Source organism: Neltuma alba, unplaced genomic scaffold (assembly GCF_004799145.2).
Source record: "Neltuma alba isolate B1F8T4 unplaced genomic scaffold, ASM479914v2 tig00010245_pilon, whole genome shotgun sequence".
In the NCBI taxonomy this organism is placed as follows: Eukaryota; Viridiplantae; Streptophyta; class Magnoliopsida; order Fabales; family Fabaceae; genus Neltuma; species Neltuma alba.
In genome coordinates, this window is record NW_021635173.1 from 470,419 (window position 1) to 486,892 (window position 16,474).

The 16,474-nt window shown below is 34.4% G+C and overlaps 1 long non-coding RNA gene across 1 annotated transcript; it reads right to left on the minus strand.

The window, feature by feature from the left end:
* Nucleotides 1–476: 476 nt before the first annotated feature.
* On the minus strand, nt 477–15,003 carry LOC114755257 (uncharacterized). The gene is made up of 3 exons (XR_003741292.1): nt 14,898–15,003; nt 7,240–7,364; nt 477–919 (listed from the first exon to the last, which is right to left on the minus strand). It is a non-coding gene; the product is annotated as an uncharacterized LOC114755257 (long non-coding RNA).
* Between the last annotated feature and the right edge of the window lie 1,471 nt (nt 15,004–16,474).

The window sequence follows — 16,474 nt, forward strand, 5'->3', positions numbered from 1 at the left end:
AATCAACAGACTCTCCCTACATTGTCAAGATAACAATAAAATGGGAAATATGGAAATATACTTACTGACTCAGGACTAACTAACTTGTCCACTTATTCAGTTAACCGATAAACATAAAAATACAATTTAAAATAATCAAATAAGACCAGGTCAGCTTGTTAAATTGAACCCCTTCTATGTCGCCTCTGATAAGTCATGCCCCATTTATTAGGAGTCTTATCAGTTCCTTTGAATCTTGTACCCTAAGCTTTTTTGTGAATATGTGTAATGAAATAACAAATAATGTGGATCCACGTATAATTCATATGCTAAATGTCCTATGACCTCTGCCCAAACTAACAACACTCTACCAGATATACTTATCCAAAAAATCCAAAAACTGATAAATATAACATTAGTTTCATGATAAAAGATGTAACGATCTTAGATGATAATATACATAAATCATTATAACAATTACATAAGAAGTCTTTCAAGCAACAAGTATTCTACTTGCTTCCTTTTGCCTCTTTTGAAAAAGAGTGAGAAATGATGGGCAAGATAATAAAGTTTTTGTAATCAAAGATGAATTTAAAACATGTACAAATAGGATAATAAGCTAGAAAAGTAGTACATTATAACAAATAAAATGATAACATAACCTGTAATTCTCTATACTGAGTCTCAGAGATTTGAGAAGACTCCTCCTTATGGTATCAGAGCCATAACTCTCAACAATATAGATCAAGTGAGTAAGAAAGAACCCTAAATCATGAGTGAATCCACCTCCACTGAACCTATCCGTCTCTCGTCATATGCAATCACATGACATATTATGCCTCCCATCCATCCCACTCCTCTTTATAGGTCCTTGATGTTGACCATGATCATTCATGTTATAACTCGACCAAAAATCACTCTGCTTTCTTCAAATCAACTCCTATATTTGTATTGCCCAAGATTAGGTTATGGTTCAAGAAATGTCTACCCAAAAGTTCCAATGCTATAACTAGTAACGCAATATAATGATTAATCAATTACAGGCCCACACATGCATACCAAAATATATTATGCTTCACTAAATTTTATTATATAAGATCATACAAAAAAAAAGTTTATTATATTTGAAAATAAGTATATGATTCCCAAGTTAGAAAAAAGAGTTATCTCAAATCCAAACTGGGAAAAGAGAGAACTATGAGAACCTAATAAGGTGCCAACACTATAATTCGTAGTATGGCGTGCCACACAAGTTTCTAAACAAGTTATACCTGTCTTAAAAGATTCCTAATCTCCTTCTTGATTCCAATGCATAAATTTAATATAAATTCAAACGCAGTGTGAGAAGACATAATTTCAAATATCAACACAACTTCACTTCATAACTTAGTACAATAATTATTTGAACTATATTACATGCACTAAGTTGAACCATAAGATTCCGCTTCATAAGAATACCAGTCACTCGATCTAATACAGCTCCTCAATTCAAAGCTATAATTATTGTTTTTTTCAACTCCAAAATTCCAAAGAATACATCAATCAACCTCAAAGCATCCATTAATTGCCAAAAAAAAAATCATATGCATCAATATGAAAATTTTTTATATGTAAATTCATGCTTTGATTGATTTTGTTTAGTTTTATATAGATATTTCATATCTTATAGAAATAATATACCCTATCTAAATAATATTCGATAAATAATAGAGTAAATTGATCTTTTCTTGTGTTCTGAAAGATATTGACAATGCAAAATTATTTGTATGTTGGGGATTAGAATAAACATTTCTCTATGGAGGAAGGGAATACCTAATTTTTCCTATAAAACTTCTAGCCAAGAAGATTTAATCAGAAATATTGACATATTCTTGCGGAGTCCAAATCAAAAAAATATAAAAAATGAAATAAAAATTCCAACAATATACCATGGAGAAAATTTAATCAGCAACAATCTAGACCAATTAAAACTCTTACCTAACTCAAATAAATATAATCCAATCATTAAACTACCATTTAAATCAGCACCCATATATAAAGTAAATATCTTATCTACGTATAAGCTAAAAAGATTAGGTTAAAACACTACCCATTTCAAGAACCTTAGATCACTCCCAAACCCTCAAATCAGAAAATTCTCAAGGAAAAGAAGCAAATTAAGTCAGAAGGGCTTACCCGAGAATTTTTAAACTCCAAAACGCTATTATAGTCTCCCAAGGCTAGATTTATCAAAGCTACTTCCACTCCCTCCCCCCTTCTCTTGGTTTTCTAATTGCCATAATCCAAATTCTAACATGTTCACTTTGACAACTAACATAACGGCTCAAAACCCATTTTTATGTTGTTTGCAGTGCAATTCGCCACATTGAAAGACATAGAATCAGAAAACACCTGTTCAAAACAAAATTCTAACAAAATCATAACATCCACAAAAACTCCATAAGATCAAATTCCAACATGTTTGCTTCGATGAACAACAAAGGCTCGACACCCATTTTTGTATCGTTTGCTATACAATTCACTACGGCTAAATACACAGAATCAACAAACACTTTCCAAAACAAAATCTAACTCAACCTTAACATCCACAAAAACAGCATAAGATTTACTCATTCGATCCTAAATATAAAACGCTTTTTATAGTGTATATAAGGGTCTTAAGTTTAGGACCAGAAGAGTAATTTAATTTTCAATACCTCTAAATCCTTTTATTAAAATTAGGATGTTATAAAAAAGTATAGTTTTATAAATATATATACCCATATTAATTATCAATTAATTATATAAATAATAAATTAGTTTTACATATGTATATATATTATTTATTTGTTGCTTATAAGATAAAAAACAGATGTAACTTTCAACAAAACCCAAGAACCTCAAAGCTTCGACACAAAACTGAAAATTGAATCAAATAACTAATAATACATTGAATAAAAACAAATAACCATAGATGCACAGTTGAAGGAAAATGACCATTGAGCCACAATTTAAAAAAAAAAAAAAAGTTGCCAACACATGACAAATTTTAGTTTCAAGGTTGTTAAGTGACAAAATCTGCACACACCAATATCATTTGTTTTCCAAAATAGCCTTACATAAGAAAAAGATTGTAAGCAAAGGGTATAAATTAACCACTTAGGACCCCACTACATTATTTTCACTTTATATGAGCCCCTAATTCAACCAACATACACAAGCATAATTTCCCATCAATAACAAACACATAAATTAGATCACAAATTCATCACAACTTCATAACAAAATCAGAGAATAAAAATTATCACCTCCAATGGAGGCATTTTTTCCCCCTTATGAATCTTTCATCCCACACCGATGAGCTAGTAGCCACCATGGAACAAAATTGAATAGCATATAATTCAAAACTATAAAATTATATATATCTGTGTGTGTGTGACAAAAGAAACAAGTTAACAAGAACTAAGGCTGAATATGGACCAGTCTGGGTCAGATTTGTCATAAGCCCATGATCTAGTCCAATTTGACTATTAAGCTTCTGTGTTTTACCCATCATTTTACCCAATTGGTTCAACGCTTAGGTCCATCTCTGTTTTCTTTGTACTCTTTGTTAATGAGCTGACACTAAAGTCCAAAAGGTGAACCTAATTATTTTACCCATTATGTTTTTAGGCCTGATAACGGCAAAACTAAACAATGTCAACATGAATACACACGCTACCTCTTGTCAATTAATATGAGACTCAGTTGATTAATTTAGAAAGATCAAAAAAATTGAATAAATTGCTTTAAAATGTTATATTTATCATTTTTCTCCAAACTAATTTGTCTCATATATAATACTACTTCCAGTCCTTAACATAAGATCTTGTTTGACTTTTATTTTGGTTCTAAATATAAAATCCCAATCCATTTTGTCTCTAACATTTATCTACTTTTTTTTCAAGATAGTCCTTGTAGTAATAGCAGTTTTAGCTGATATATGTAATTAGCTAATAGTAGCTTTAGCTAATATACGTGATTAGCAAGGGTATTCTAAGAAAAACAATATCTATTTATTACAAATAACTAACTTAACAAACATTCTTAATCTACTCAATTTAGTCAGCTAGCTCTTATATTAAGGATCAAAGGTAGTATAATGATCCACATAAATATTTCAAATACATCATGTAACATGCTTTATAATTAAGTGATTTTTCAGCTTCCTTAATTTTCTCTAGTTAATCGATTGGGTCTTGTATTGAGAACCAAGGGTATTATATGTATAGCAAAATTAATAGAAAAAGTGTAACACCTTACATTTACGACCTTATATTGTGCCAAGTTAAGATATTCGGAAGCGCAATTTAAGGTTACTGGGTTGAAAAACCTGAATTTGAAAATTTCTTTTCCCGCATTACTATTCACTGTAACCTTAAACTTGACATAACTTTGGAAAATCATAACTAATTCTAGAAAAATCAAAACAAGGTCGTTCCAAGTCTCACTTGAACCTCTTAACATCATCTATCAAGGAAAAATGACCTCAGGTTCCACTTTAATCAGAAGCGCATCCGTTTTTAATTTCGAAAAGTACTGTTCATTTGGTCATTTTTCTATTTTCCAGGATTTTTGCCTAACTTCGAAAAGGCATAACTTCTTACACAGAGCTCCGATTGTGACGCTTTACCACTCATTTTAAAGGAAAAAATAAGATCTATTTGCATACCAAATTTCAGGGAAAAAGTCAACCATTTGACCAGGGTCTTCGTTGGTCAAAGTTTGGTCAAATCTAGACCAATCCCCTTTTTCACTGATTCTAACAACATTTCGTTTTTCACTATAATCATACCATAATCACATATAAAGCTACTCTATCATTAATATACATTCAAAAAGGTTACCATATCATGTGTTCATGATCAGAGTATTCTTACATGGCTTGAAAGAGAAAGGTTCAAAACCGTATAATACAATACATAATTCATAACTTCCTCAAGCCATGATTATTTCCTTTCCCTTCTCCTTGGCAGTAGTGGCACCTAGGATATCATGTTATAGGAGGAATGAGATTTCATATAAATCCCAGTAGCATTGAACATACAACCATCAAGTCAACATGCATAAGATGTCATGCTACATGCAGTAAAATAACATTTCTAGTCTTTATGCCATGCCATAACCATTTTGTATCCATGTCATCATATCATGGAGCATATAATCATTCTGGTCAAAACTCAATCATGCAAGAGCCAAGGCATACATTGCAAGGAGTTCACATCATCTGTACATAAACATTCTCATGGCACATAAACACATATAGCAGAAACACCAAATGCAGATCAACAAAATAATTGCAATTCACGCTACCTCAGTTCCACGCTTAACGTTTCCTCCTTGTTCCCTTGCTTGAGATCCTCCTAGGTTTCCAGAAAATTGCCTATCAATCATACAGTAAGGGTATGGTAAATTCCATATCCAGTATACCATTCTTTCTCAATATAATGCTACCCTTGTGCCTTTCAATTTATAATTTCTGTATACCTTTCCTAAACCTTTGACTTTGGTTTGACCAAACCTTAATCCTCAATTAAGGTCTTGGAATTCTTCCTTAATCCATGATTAATCATGCTTTCTTGGTTAATCACTAACCCTTAATCCTTAATCCAATATTTAATTAAGGTCTTCAAGTCACATAGTCATTAGTACAACATAATCTTCTAAGATTAAGTCACTAATCCCTTATGGATTAACCATTAATCATTCTCTAATCAACATGATTAACCATTAATCATTCCTTAATCAACATGATTAATCATTAATCATTCTCTAATCAATATGATTAAGCTTTAATCAATCCTTAATCAACATGATTAACCATTAATCATTCTCTAATCAATATGATTAAGCTTTAATCATTCCTTAATCAACATGATTAACCATAATTAATCATCCTTTAATTAGCATAACTAATCACTAATTAATCAGGGTAGCCAACCTTAATTACTTGCTAATCTTTAATCAAACAACATGACTAATCTTAACTATCACTAAACCATAATTAATCAAGGTAATCAATCCTAATCTTCCTCAAATAAATAATTAACTAAAAATAATTAACACTTAGGGAGATAAACATACCTTAATTAGCTCTTAATCGGCGATTAGAGGTGTCTAACCTTGCTTTCCCCCTTTCTCTCTCTTCTTTCTTCCTTTCTCTCTCCTAGAACTCAAGAACACAACATTCCCTCTCATGCAAAACCTCTTGGCCGAATTTGTTCATGGAAGGGGGGGTATTTATAGGCTTTGATATTTCAAAATGCCAAAAATGCCCTTCGGGAAAAAGATGCGATCTCCGCCGTCCAGTTTTTTCTACTTTACACATGGACAAATCTTAGGACACACACCATAAGAAGTTGACACATGGATGGACACCTAATCACCATGTGATTTTCATGTGGAAATAAAATATTATTTTATTGTTTTGTCTCTTATTTCCCTTTATGCCCTTGAACAATTTGAAAAATTCCAACTTTGTCCTCCCCTTCTAATTTTGGCCGAAATATTGCTCTCAATATTGGAAAAAAAAATGACTCATCCAATAATCAGTGCAATCCACTGATTATTTGTGTATTTCCGGTCCGATTTTCCAACAATCCTGTCCAATTTACTGTCACAAAATTTCGATTTCAACACCTCATTAAATTCCCCTCATTCCAAGGGTAATCCTTGATTTTTCTCAAGTTTTACCTCCCTCTATAATTTTCTAAATTTTATCCTGTCAAAAATCACTCTTCTACCGATAATAATTCGGTAATAAATATTCTTTAAGCTAACCTTTGTACGTCCAAAGGTGGGAAGTAATTTTATAAATTAGGATAATATGTCACATAATTTATCCATATTTTTCCTTGAATTTTTGAGGCCTCTATATATTTTAAATAATGGAAATTGGCTAATTTTTCTTAATTAACCAAAAATTCCAATAATTACAAATAATTCCCTGATAAATTATTTTTAATCTTATATTCATCTTCTAAGCCTCAAACATTATTTTGTACCCTCCTTTCTATTTTTCATGATTTTCTGGGAATTTTCAGGAATTTTGGACATTATTTCCAATACTGCCCTTTCTTGACTGATCTTTTCAAAAATGACCGTTATGTCCCTATCCTGATTTTTCCTCATAGCCTGGATCCTCTACCAGTCTACTATACTATTTGGCCTTAGTTAGTCACAAATCATTCATCAATTAGAATAAAATTATCAGGGTGTGACAAAAAGGACCAAATGGCTTACCTGTAAAGCAACAGCAGGGCAAGCTTAAAATGCAGCCATGGGAATTGAACCAAGTCTTTGTACCAGTGACGCTGCCAAAATTACACAGAATGTTACTGCCACCACATTTGCTAACAATAGCCCTCCTGTCTCCATACACAAGTTCAACATCAGTATAGCAAACTAAGTTGTTAATTCTTCCTCCTTAATATGTTGTAACAGTGAAGGTTCAAAACAGTTGACACTCAAGATTTCATTTATGACAAAAACCTCTAACATGATACGAGCTCCTGACCATTCTTAAGAAACCTGGAAATCTGCAAATTCTTAATACTGGGAGGCAAGAGATTCACTTTTTTCATGGGCATTAAGAATAGGCCAATCCCATCATGTACCTAAAAGGATCAGTTATTGAGGGATAATATGAGATTATTTCAGAACACTTGAATTTCACTAGACACAATAAACAAATAAAAACTAATATAAATTGATGGTGAAACATACAGCGATAGAACATGTGCAATGGCCGTACCTGAGCCCCAACTTACACCTAAATATAAGTACTGAATCCAAAATGATATTGTAGAATATCCCAAAACCATATCAAAACAAACAAGTTAGAGAAAATATTGTTTAGTTTCTTTTCGCTTAACAATGTTAAGATGCTAGTTGGGATGTCAAACCAAATCAAACAAGTTAAATGAACTAATTCTCAAGTTTAGACTTATTGTGACAATGAGTAGCAGCATCTATTAGTTGATAAAAGTAGTGACTGCATCATTTTCTGAAAGCTTCCCCTGCTGAACCTAAACATCCAGAAACACGAAATATACTGATAGGATCCAGCAACCTTTATTGGTTTATTCAAGGAAGAGGCGCAATGATTAGTTGTCTAGGGTGTTTTAATTATATTAGTTATATTTTATGTATGTCCTATACTGTCAGACACGTGTCCCTATGTTGGTTGTTTTATGTTTATCCTTCATCAGTTGCTGTATGGGTAGTTATTATTAGTTATTAGCAGTTGATGTATTAAGTATTAGTACCAGACTTGAAGCAGTAAGGAATATGACGTATTATTCAGAATTATTTGGTCCTGTCTAGAATTCAGATTTTGGTTCTAGTATCTCCCCTCTTCCCTTCTTCCCTCTTCCTTTCCCCTTCCTTCCCTCTTTCTCTCTTTATCTTCCCTCCCTCACAGACTTTCCTTCTAAATTCTTGCAAAATAACCTTCAGATTCTACCAAATTGGTATCAGAGCAGTAATTTCCTCTGGCCTGATGGTTAATACCTGCAACTCTTCCAACAGTAATCCACCCCTTTTACCAGACCCTATTTTAGAAGCCCCTAATCCACCCTCAATGTCCAACGAAACTAACCCCTCTTTTTCCCCAAACAAGTTGTTCCAACAATTGTCAAACATAGTTAATAAACTAGACCAGTTAGATGCAGACTTTTCAGAGATGAAGAAACAAAGCATGAATCATCAAGAGGCAACCAAGCAGTTTCATGTTGAAATGGAAGATAATGATCAAGATAGCCCATGGTGGAGTAGAGTACCTTCTAAGCGTCCTCACTCTAAGGTTGAATTCCCACGGTATGAAGGGGGGGACCCACGTGGATGGGTAATGAAGGCTGAAAAATATTTTCGTTATTATCAGACTCCTGAAGATTTAAAGATTGATGTGGCAGCAATGAACTTGGAGGGTGATGCTTTGGATGTATTTACTTGGATTAGTTCTGGAAGAACTATCAGACATTGGGAAGAACTAATTCAGATTTTTCAAGAGCATTTTGGACCTGCAGAGTTCCAAAATCCAGATGTCTATCTGTGCAGCATTAAATTAAGCAAGTGGGAACTGTACAAGATTATAGACAAGAGTTTGTTCGCCGTTCATCAAGGGTAAGGGGCTGGCTAGAACACTGTTTACTGGGTGTGTTTATTAATGGGTTAAAAGAAGAATTGCAAGCAGAAGTTAAGATGCAGAAGCCTCGCACTGTATACAAGGCAGCCAGTATAGCCTTAGAAATTGAAGCTAAGTTATTGGCTCAACAATCAGTTCGATATAACCAGCGCTCAAGCATGACACGTGGAGCTGATATGTCTTCTGGAATTAGGGAAAATAAAAACTATGGCATACAGAAGCAGTTACCAAATACGGCAGTTACAACTTATAGCACTAACAAGCAGTTATCCTTGCCTTATGGGAGTAGTAACTCAGCAATTACTAACAGTTATGGCCTGACAGAATCAGAGAGGCAGTTGAGGAGAGACAAGGGCCAATGTTTTCGGTATGGAGAGAAGTTTGCTCCTGGGCATAAATGCAAAACAACCTCTTTAAAACTAATGGAGATATCTGAAGAAACGGAAAATACAGAAACTGGAGAGATGGAGGCTTCTCAGAATCATACTGATGACCTTGCAGAAATTTCCCTACATGCCATTCTAGGGAGTTCTTCTTCTGCTGCCATGAAACTTCAAGGCATTTTGAAATCAAAAAATATTCTGATCCTTGTAGACAGTGGTTCAACTCACAACTTCATTTCTGATAGAGTTGTGAATGAATTATGTTTACCAGTGGAACAAATCCCTTCGTTTGGAGTGCAAATTGGCAATGGGAGTGTAGTGTGTTGCAATTCTATTTGCAAACAACTGGAAATTCAAGTTCAGAGTCTGACCATCAAGGAGGATTTCTTCCCTTTTTCTCTGGGAGGAGCAGATATGGTGCTGGGAATCAAGTGGTTGGCTTCATTAAACACTGTGGAGGCTAATTGGCAGAAAATGTTCATGATATTTTGGGTTAATGGAAAGAGGTATAAACTCCAAGGGATACCCAGCAAGACTTCTACTATTGCTGCCTTGAATAGTTTTTCAGCACAGGAAGTCACAGCTTGGACTGAACATCGCTTACAGAATTTGCTGGACTCTTTTGATGAGGTATTTTCTGTACCTACTGAATTACCACCTATGCGTGAGCATTTTCATGCTATACCTCTCTATCCTAGTTCTACACCTCCAAATATCAGACCTTACAGATATCCTCATAGCCAGAAAAATGAGATTGAGAAGCAGGTGGAGGAACTACTTTCTAAGGGGTTTATCTGTGCAAGTGTTAGCCCTTTTGCTAGTCCTGTGTTGTTAGTAGAAAAGAAAGACAAAACTTGGCGCCTCTGCATTGATTACAGGGAGCTAAACAAGATTACTATTCCAAATAAGTATCCTATACCCACTATTGATGAACTTATTGATGAACTACATGGATCTTCCTATTTTTCCAAGATAGACTTAAGATCTGGTTATCATCAAATCAGAATCCACCCTGATGACATATATAAAACTGCTTTCAGAACCCATTCTGGCCATTTTGAGTTTGTGGTCATGCCTTTTGGCCTTACTAACGCTCCTTCCACATTCCAAGCTGCTATGAATGACATGTTCAGACCCTATCTCCGTAGATTTATCCTTGTGTTCTTTGATGATATATTGGTGTATAGTAGCAGCTTCCAAGACCATATGGAGCATTTGAGGATAGTCTTACAAACTCTGCAGCAAAATTCATACTTTGCCAACTCTAAGAAATGCCAATTTGCTCAGACCAAAGTATCATTTTTGGGACATATGATCAGCAATCAGGGTGTTGCAGTGGATGAAGAAAAAATTGCTGCAATTCAAGCTTGGCCTATTCCACAGAATGTTTCTGAGCTTTGTGGATTTTTGGGCTTAATTGGTTATTACAGAAGGTTTGTTCGACACTATGGACAAATTGCTAAGCCTCTCACTGATCTTACTAAGAAAGATGCCTTTTAATGGGATGCGGCTGCCTCTACTGCATTTCAAGACTTGAAAATGGCATTGATTACTATTCCAGTTCTACAGTTACCAGACTTCAACAAAAAATTTGTGGTGGAATGTGATGCTTCATCGGCTGGAATTGGTGCTATTTTACAACAAGAGGGACACCCTATTGCTTACTACAGTAAGGGATTCAGTTTTGCAAAAAGGCATAAATCTGCCTATGACAGGGAATTATTGGCCTTAGTCTCTGTACTGCAAAAATGGCGCCATTATCTGCTTGGCAGGAAATTTGAGGTGCTCACTGATCATTACAGCCTTAAATACTTGATGGAGCAGAGAGTTTCAACACCAGAGCAACAAAGATTACTCATGAAACTCCTTCCCTTTGAGTTCACTATCACATATAGAGCAGGATCTTCCAATCAAGGTGCAGATGCGTTATCACGCTGCCCTCCTTCTGCTGATTTACTTATCTTGGCCATTCCACAAGCATCTGAATTACATGATCTTGAAGAACTTTTGCAGCAAGATGATTACACTGCTTCCATTATTACTTCTCTAAAATCAGACCCAACCTCAGTCCCTCACTTTGCTGTGGCAAATGGAAAATTATATCACAACAATCAATTGGTGATTCCTGCACCATCTCTCAGTCAGAAACTGATTAGGGAGGCTCATACTTCTCCTATTGGGGGCCATGGAGGTCATCTTAAAACTCTCAAAAGATTGCAGCAGAGTTTCTACTGGAAAAATATGAAAGCTGAAGTTAAAGACTTTGTGCAGAACTGCTCTGTTTGCCAGCAAAATAAGTATCAACCCAGTGCACCATATAGGCTTCTGCAGCCCTTACCGATTCCAGCTAACATATGGGAGGATCTTTCAATGGATTTCATTACTGCACTTCCAAAATCGCAAGGAATTGACACTATTCTGGTGGTTGTTGATAGATTCAGCAAGTATAGCCACTTTATTGGATTGCATCGTCCAATTAATGCAAAGACAGTGGCTGCAGCCTTTTGCAAGGAAGTGGCTCGCCATCATGGCATTCCTAAGACTATCATCTCTGATCGTGATACAATCTTTCTAAGTGCTTTCTGGCAGGAGCTTTTCCGATTGAGTGGCACCTAGTTGAGGATGAGTACTTCTTACCATCCTCAAACTGATGGCCAGACTGAGGTGGTGAACAGATGCCTTGAAACTTATCTCAGATGCTTTTCCCAAGAACATCCCAAGACTTGGTTTCAATACCTTTACTAGGTAGAACTCTCATACAACACTGGCTTTCACAGTTCCACGGGTTCTACACCTTTTAAGATTGTCTATGGAAGAGACCCTCCTTCCATACTACCCTACAGTCAAGGGACTAGCAGAATTGCTGATCTTGATGAATTCTTACTGGAAAGGGATGCCTTCCTCAAAGCTATCAAAGATAACCTCATATCTGCTCAAGCTAAAATGAAGATTCAAGCAGATTCAAAGCGACGTGATATTATATTTGAACCTGGTAACCTGGTTTTTTTGCGTTTACAGCCTTATCGCCAACAATCATTGGCCTCTAGACGCTTTAATAAGCTCTCTCCTCATTACTTTGGACCTTATCCAGTAATTAGGAGGATTGGAAATGCTGCTTATGAATTACAGTTGCCCCCATCAGCCAAAGTTCATCCAGTTTTTCATGTTTCACTGCTTAAACCTGCTCAAGGATTCACTGCCTCTACACCCTTGCCTCCTCTACCTATTTCTGATGATTGGGAACTACAGGTGGAGCCAGAAAAGGTCTTGGAAAAGCGTATTCTTTCTAAGAATGGCACACAAGAGTTAGAGCTACTAATTCAGTGGAAGCACCGTCCTACAGAAGAAGCTAGTTGGGAGGATTATGATCTCATTGCCAATCAATTCCCATCCTTCAGCCTTGAGGACAAGGCTGTCCTCCTAGGGGAGGGTATTGATAGGATCCAGCAACCTTTATTGGTTTATTCAAGGAAGAGGCGCAATGATTAGTTGTCTAGGGTGTTTTAATTATATTAGTTATATTTTATGTATGTCCTATACTGTTAGACACGTGTCCCTATGTTGGTTGTTTTATGTTTATCCTTCATCAGTTGCTGTATGGGTAGTTATTATCAGTTATTAGCAGTTGATGTATTAAGTATTAGTACCAGACTTGAAGCAGTAAGGAATATGACGTATTATTCAGAATTATTTGGTCCTGTCTAGAATTCAGATTCTGGTTCTAGTATCTCCCCTCTTCCCTTCTTCCCTCTTCCTTTCCCCTTCCTTCCCTCTTTCTCTCTTTATCTTCCCTCCCTCACAGACTTTCCTTCTAAATTCTTGTAAAATAACCTTCAGATTCTACCATATACATACATATATCTTTATATATAACACACAGACACACACATATATATAAAACCATGAATACACCTAATATTTATGAGAATCAGAAAGTCATCACTTCAATGTCACTCACTTAAAATGGTCAGACGCAGATTATAATCAAAGAAGAATCAACCTAGAATAATCTATGGCATAAGATGTGAAAAAATAGTCTTCCAATTTTATCATTTAGTTCTCCTCCCATGACAAACTCAAGAATTATGTACATCTTAGTCTGGCTAGCTAAAGTCTGAAATTAAAAAACAACGTAAATGAATAAAATTAAGGGGAAAAAATGAAAATGGGGAAAAGGAAATAGCTTATGTATATAGCACAATGTGCCACCACATACCTCATGCAACCTTATACCTCATGAGATTCATTAAAGCAACATTATCAAATGATCTAATTCTTAATGAGCCTTATAGCATCATTGCGTTAAATATAAAAGCGCAGGTGCTAAAGCATGTCTATTTGCATTAAAAAACTTTCATTTCCGAAATAAGCCACATATGCGATTCTAACACATCACGAGGCACGCGGGAATAATTACAACAGCTTTGCATGGCTTTGAACCAATATCAATTTTCCCACATTCGCAAATCATTCCTTATGGGCATCGCGGGCTTACAATTCTATTTACCACTTGAGAAATAAGAGTTAGTTACATACGGTGAGGCAGATCTAAAATGAAGGCCTACAGCCATCTGATCTACCCCATTTCATTGCCAGCGTCTCTTCTTTTACAACCCATACAAAGATCAGGCTCTATTTTAGTAGTATTTTTCTTGCCATATCAAATACAGATGTAGATTTACTGCCTCATATAATAAAACCGCTAGACCTGGCCAAAAAAAAAAACTCTAGAACATTTAAATTAATTGAAAGGATGTTTTGCCCTTGTTACAAAGATTATTAAAAAAATAAAATAAGAAAAAAAGTAAGAACCCTCCCAACCAACCAATGAACCGCAGGAGAAGAAATCTGTTGTTTTCTCTTCCTTTTTTTTCTTTTTTTTTTTGGAAAAAAAAAAGTTTCCTCAGATCGATCAATCTTGGTACGCTGACAGGCTCATAGCACAGGAAAACAATCCATTCAATCACAAAACAGCAAAACAATCAAGAACAAATATAATAAGATGGAGAGTATCATATCAAACTAACATATCAAGAAACATACCTAGAAAAGTACTAGAGATTAGCGAGGGTTGGGAGATGAATAGTAAATAAAAATGGTTCCTTTGATTTCAAAGAGAAGGGATGTGTCGGAAACATATATCCAAGATATATATATATATATCGGGAAAAGTCGAACATGGAGAAAAGTGGCAAAAAAGAAACCAAAAGCGAAATATGTTTACTGTTCAGTTCGGAGACTCCAATCCGTCAAAGAACATCCTGCAGGAAAACATCAAATAATTTGTAAAGTAACTTTCGTTCAACAAAAGAAAAAGGAAAGGTGGGGTTTTCCGGTTCCCCTTTTGCAATTCGAAGAAGAAGAAGCATCACCTGCAGCAGAGAAGCATGAAGAAACGCAGAGGCATTAACGCTGGCCACCAATCAAATCGCCGTCGCTGGCTTGGAGTTCATCGCCTCGTCATCGATTGCGGCTCCCTACTTCACTCTATCACTGATCTCTTTGTCGGTTAACCCATCTATTTTGGAGTGAAGAGTTGCTTCGCGATCAAGTTAAATCCCCCAACGGATACTTTTTTCCAACGGTGAAGTTTCAATAAAAATCATCTTCAGTTTGAATCTTTATAATTAATACCAAAACAAATTTCACCTTTAAATATGAAACTCAAGATTAAGAAAATATTATTCTCAAAGTCTTAAAGGTTATATTTTCGATTTTTACGTGATTTATTAATTTATTAATGATAACAGTTAATTACTTCACATTAAATTGATGACTAAATATTATATATCTTAATTTGATAATTTAAATTATTAATTTAATTTTATTATATAAAACTTATAAATCTCAGTTATTTAATGTTTTTTAAATGAAATTCAGAGTTCCATTGGTAACTAAGAATATAATCGATTTTTGAGTTTTAAATTAAAAAACATGTTAAGAGTTTGGTTAATAACAGTGCAGGTAGCTATATGTAGAAATTTTTTAAATAATTAATTAATTGAGAAAAAAGTCTCTCCTTACTAATCCATTAAACTTTTATCTTAAAGGTTGATGAGAGAGCGATTGAGGTCACATGTATAATTAAACTTTTTCTAGGAATAGTAATACAAGCCATCCCACATATTGCTGGTTAGCTCGTAATGGGTTAAAATTTAAACAGTGTGGGTTAACAGAGCCCTGTAAAGGAAACCCCTAACTATTATTTTTTAAAAATATTTTTTATATAATATAAACAAATTATAATGAAATTTTTGTTTTTCTCTCGTACTTGATTGAAAATACCAAATAAATGATGATATAGGAATTTTTTTAATTTTTTAAATATAATACAAAATATAATAATATAACTATAATAATGTTATTTTTATAGGTGTTTTTTCCTCAAATACTTCATTCAATTCATGCTGATGTTATTTTATACAGTTCATTTTCTTGGGGTCTATGTTTCATGTTAAGCCAATATTTTTCGGTTGGGAATATGTTACCTAATTTATACTTCTCTTCCACTACCAAAAAAAAAAAGGAAATTAGCTAATCCGTCACACATTTCATCACTAAAATTAGTGATGGAATTTAGTAACGGAAAATTTCTGTCACTAGATTAGTGAAGGAATAAAATTCCATCACTAAATTGACAATGGATTAGTAATGAAATTTATTGTGTCACTAAATTTCATCATAAATCTGTTGTTGATTCTGTTGAAAAGGATTATAATGAAAATTAATGATGAAAAAATTATGTCTCTAAATTATCGACGAATTAATAATAAAATTTTATTCCGTCACTAAACTAGCAACGGATTTCCGTCACAAATCCATTGTTAATTCTGTTGTAAAGGATTATTAACAAAAAAATTTTGTCACTAATTTCTGTCACTAACTCCAATCACAAAACATTCTGTGATGAAACTAGTGATAAAATTTTTCAGTCACCAATTTCCATTGC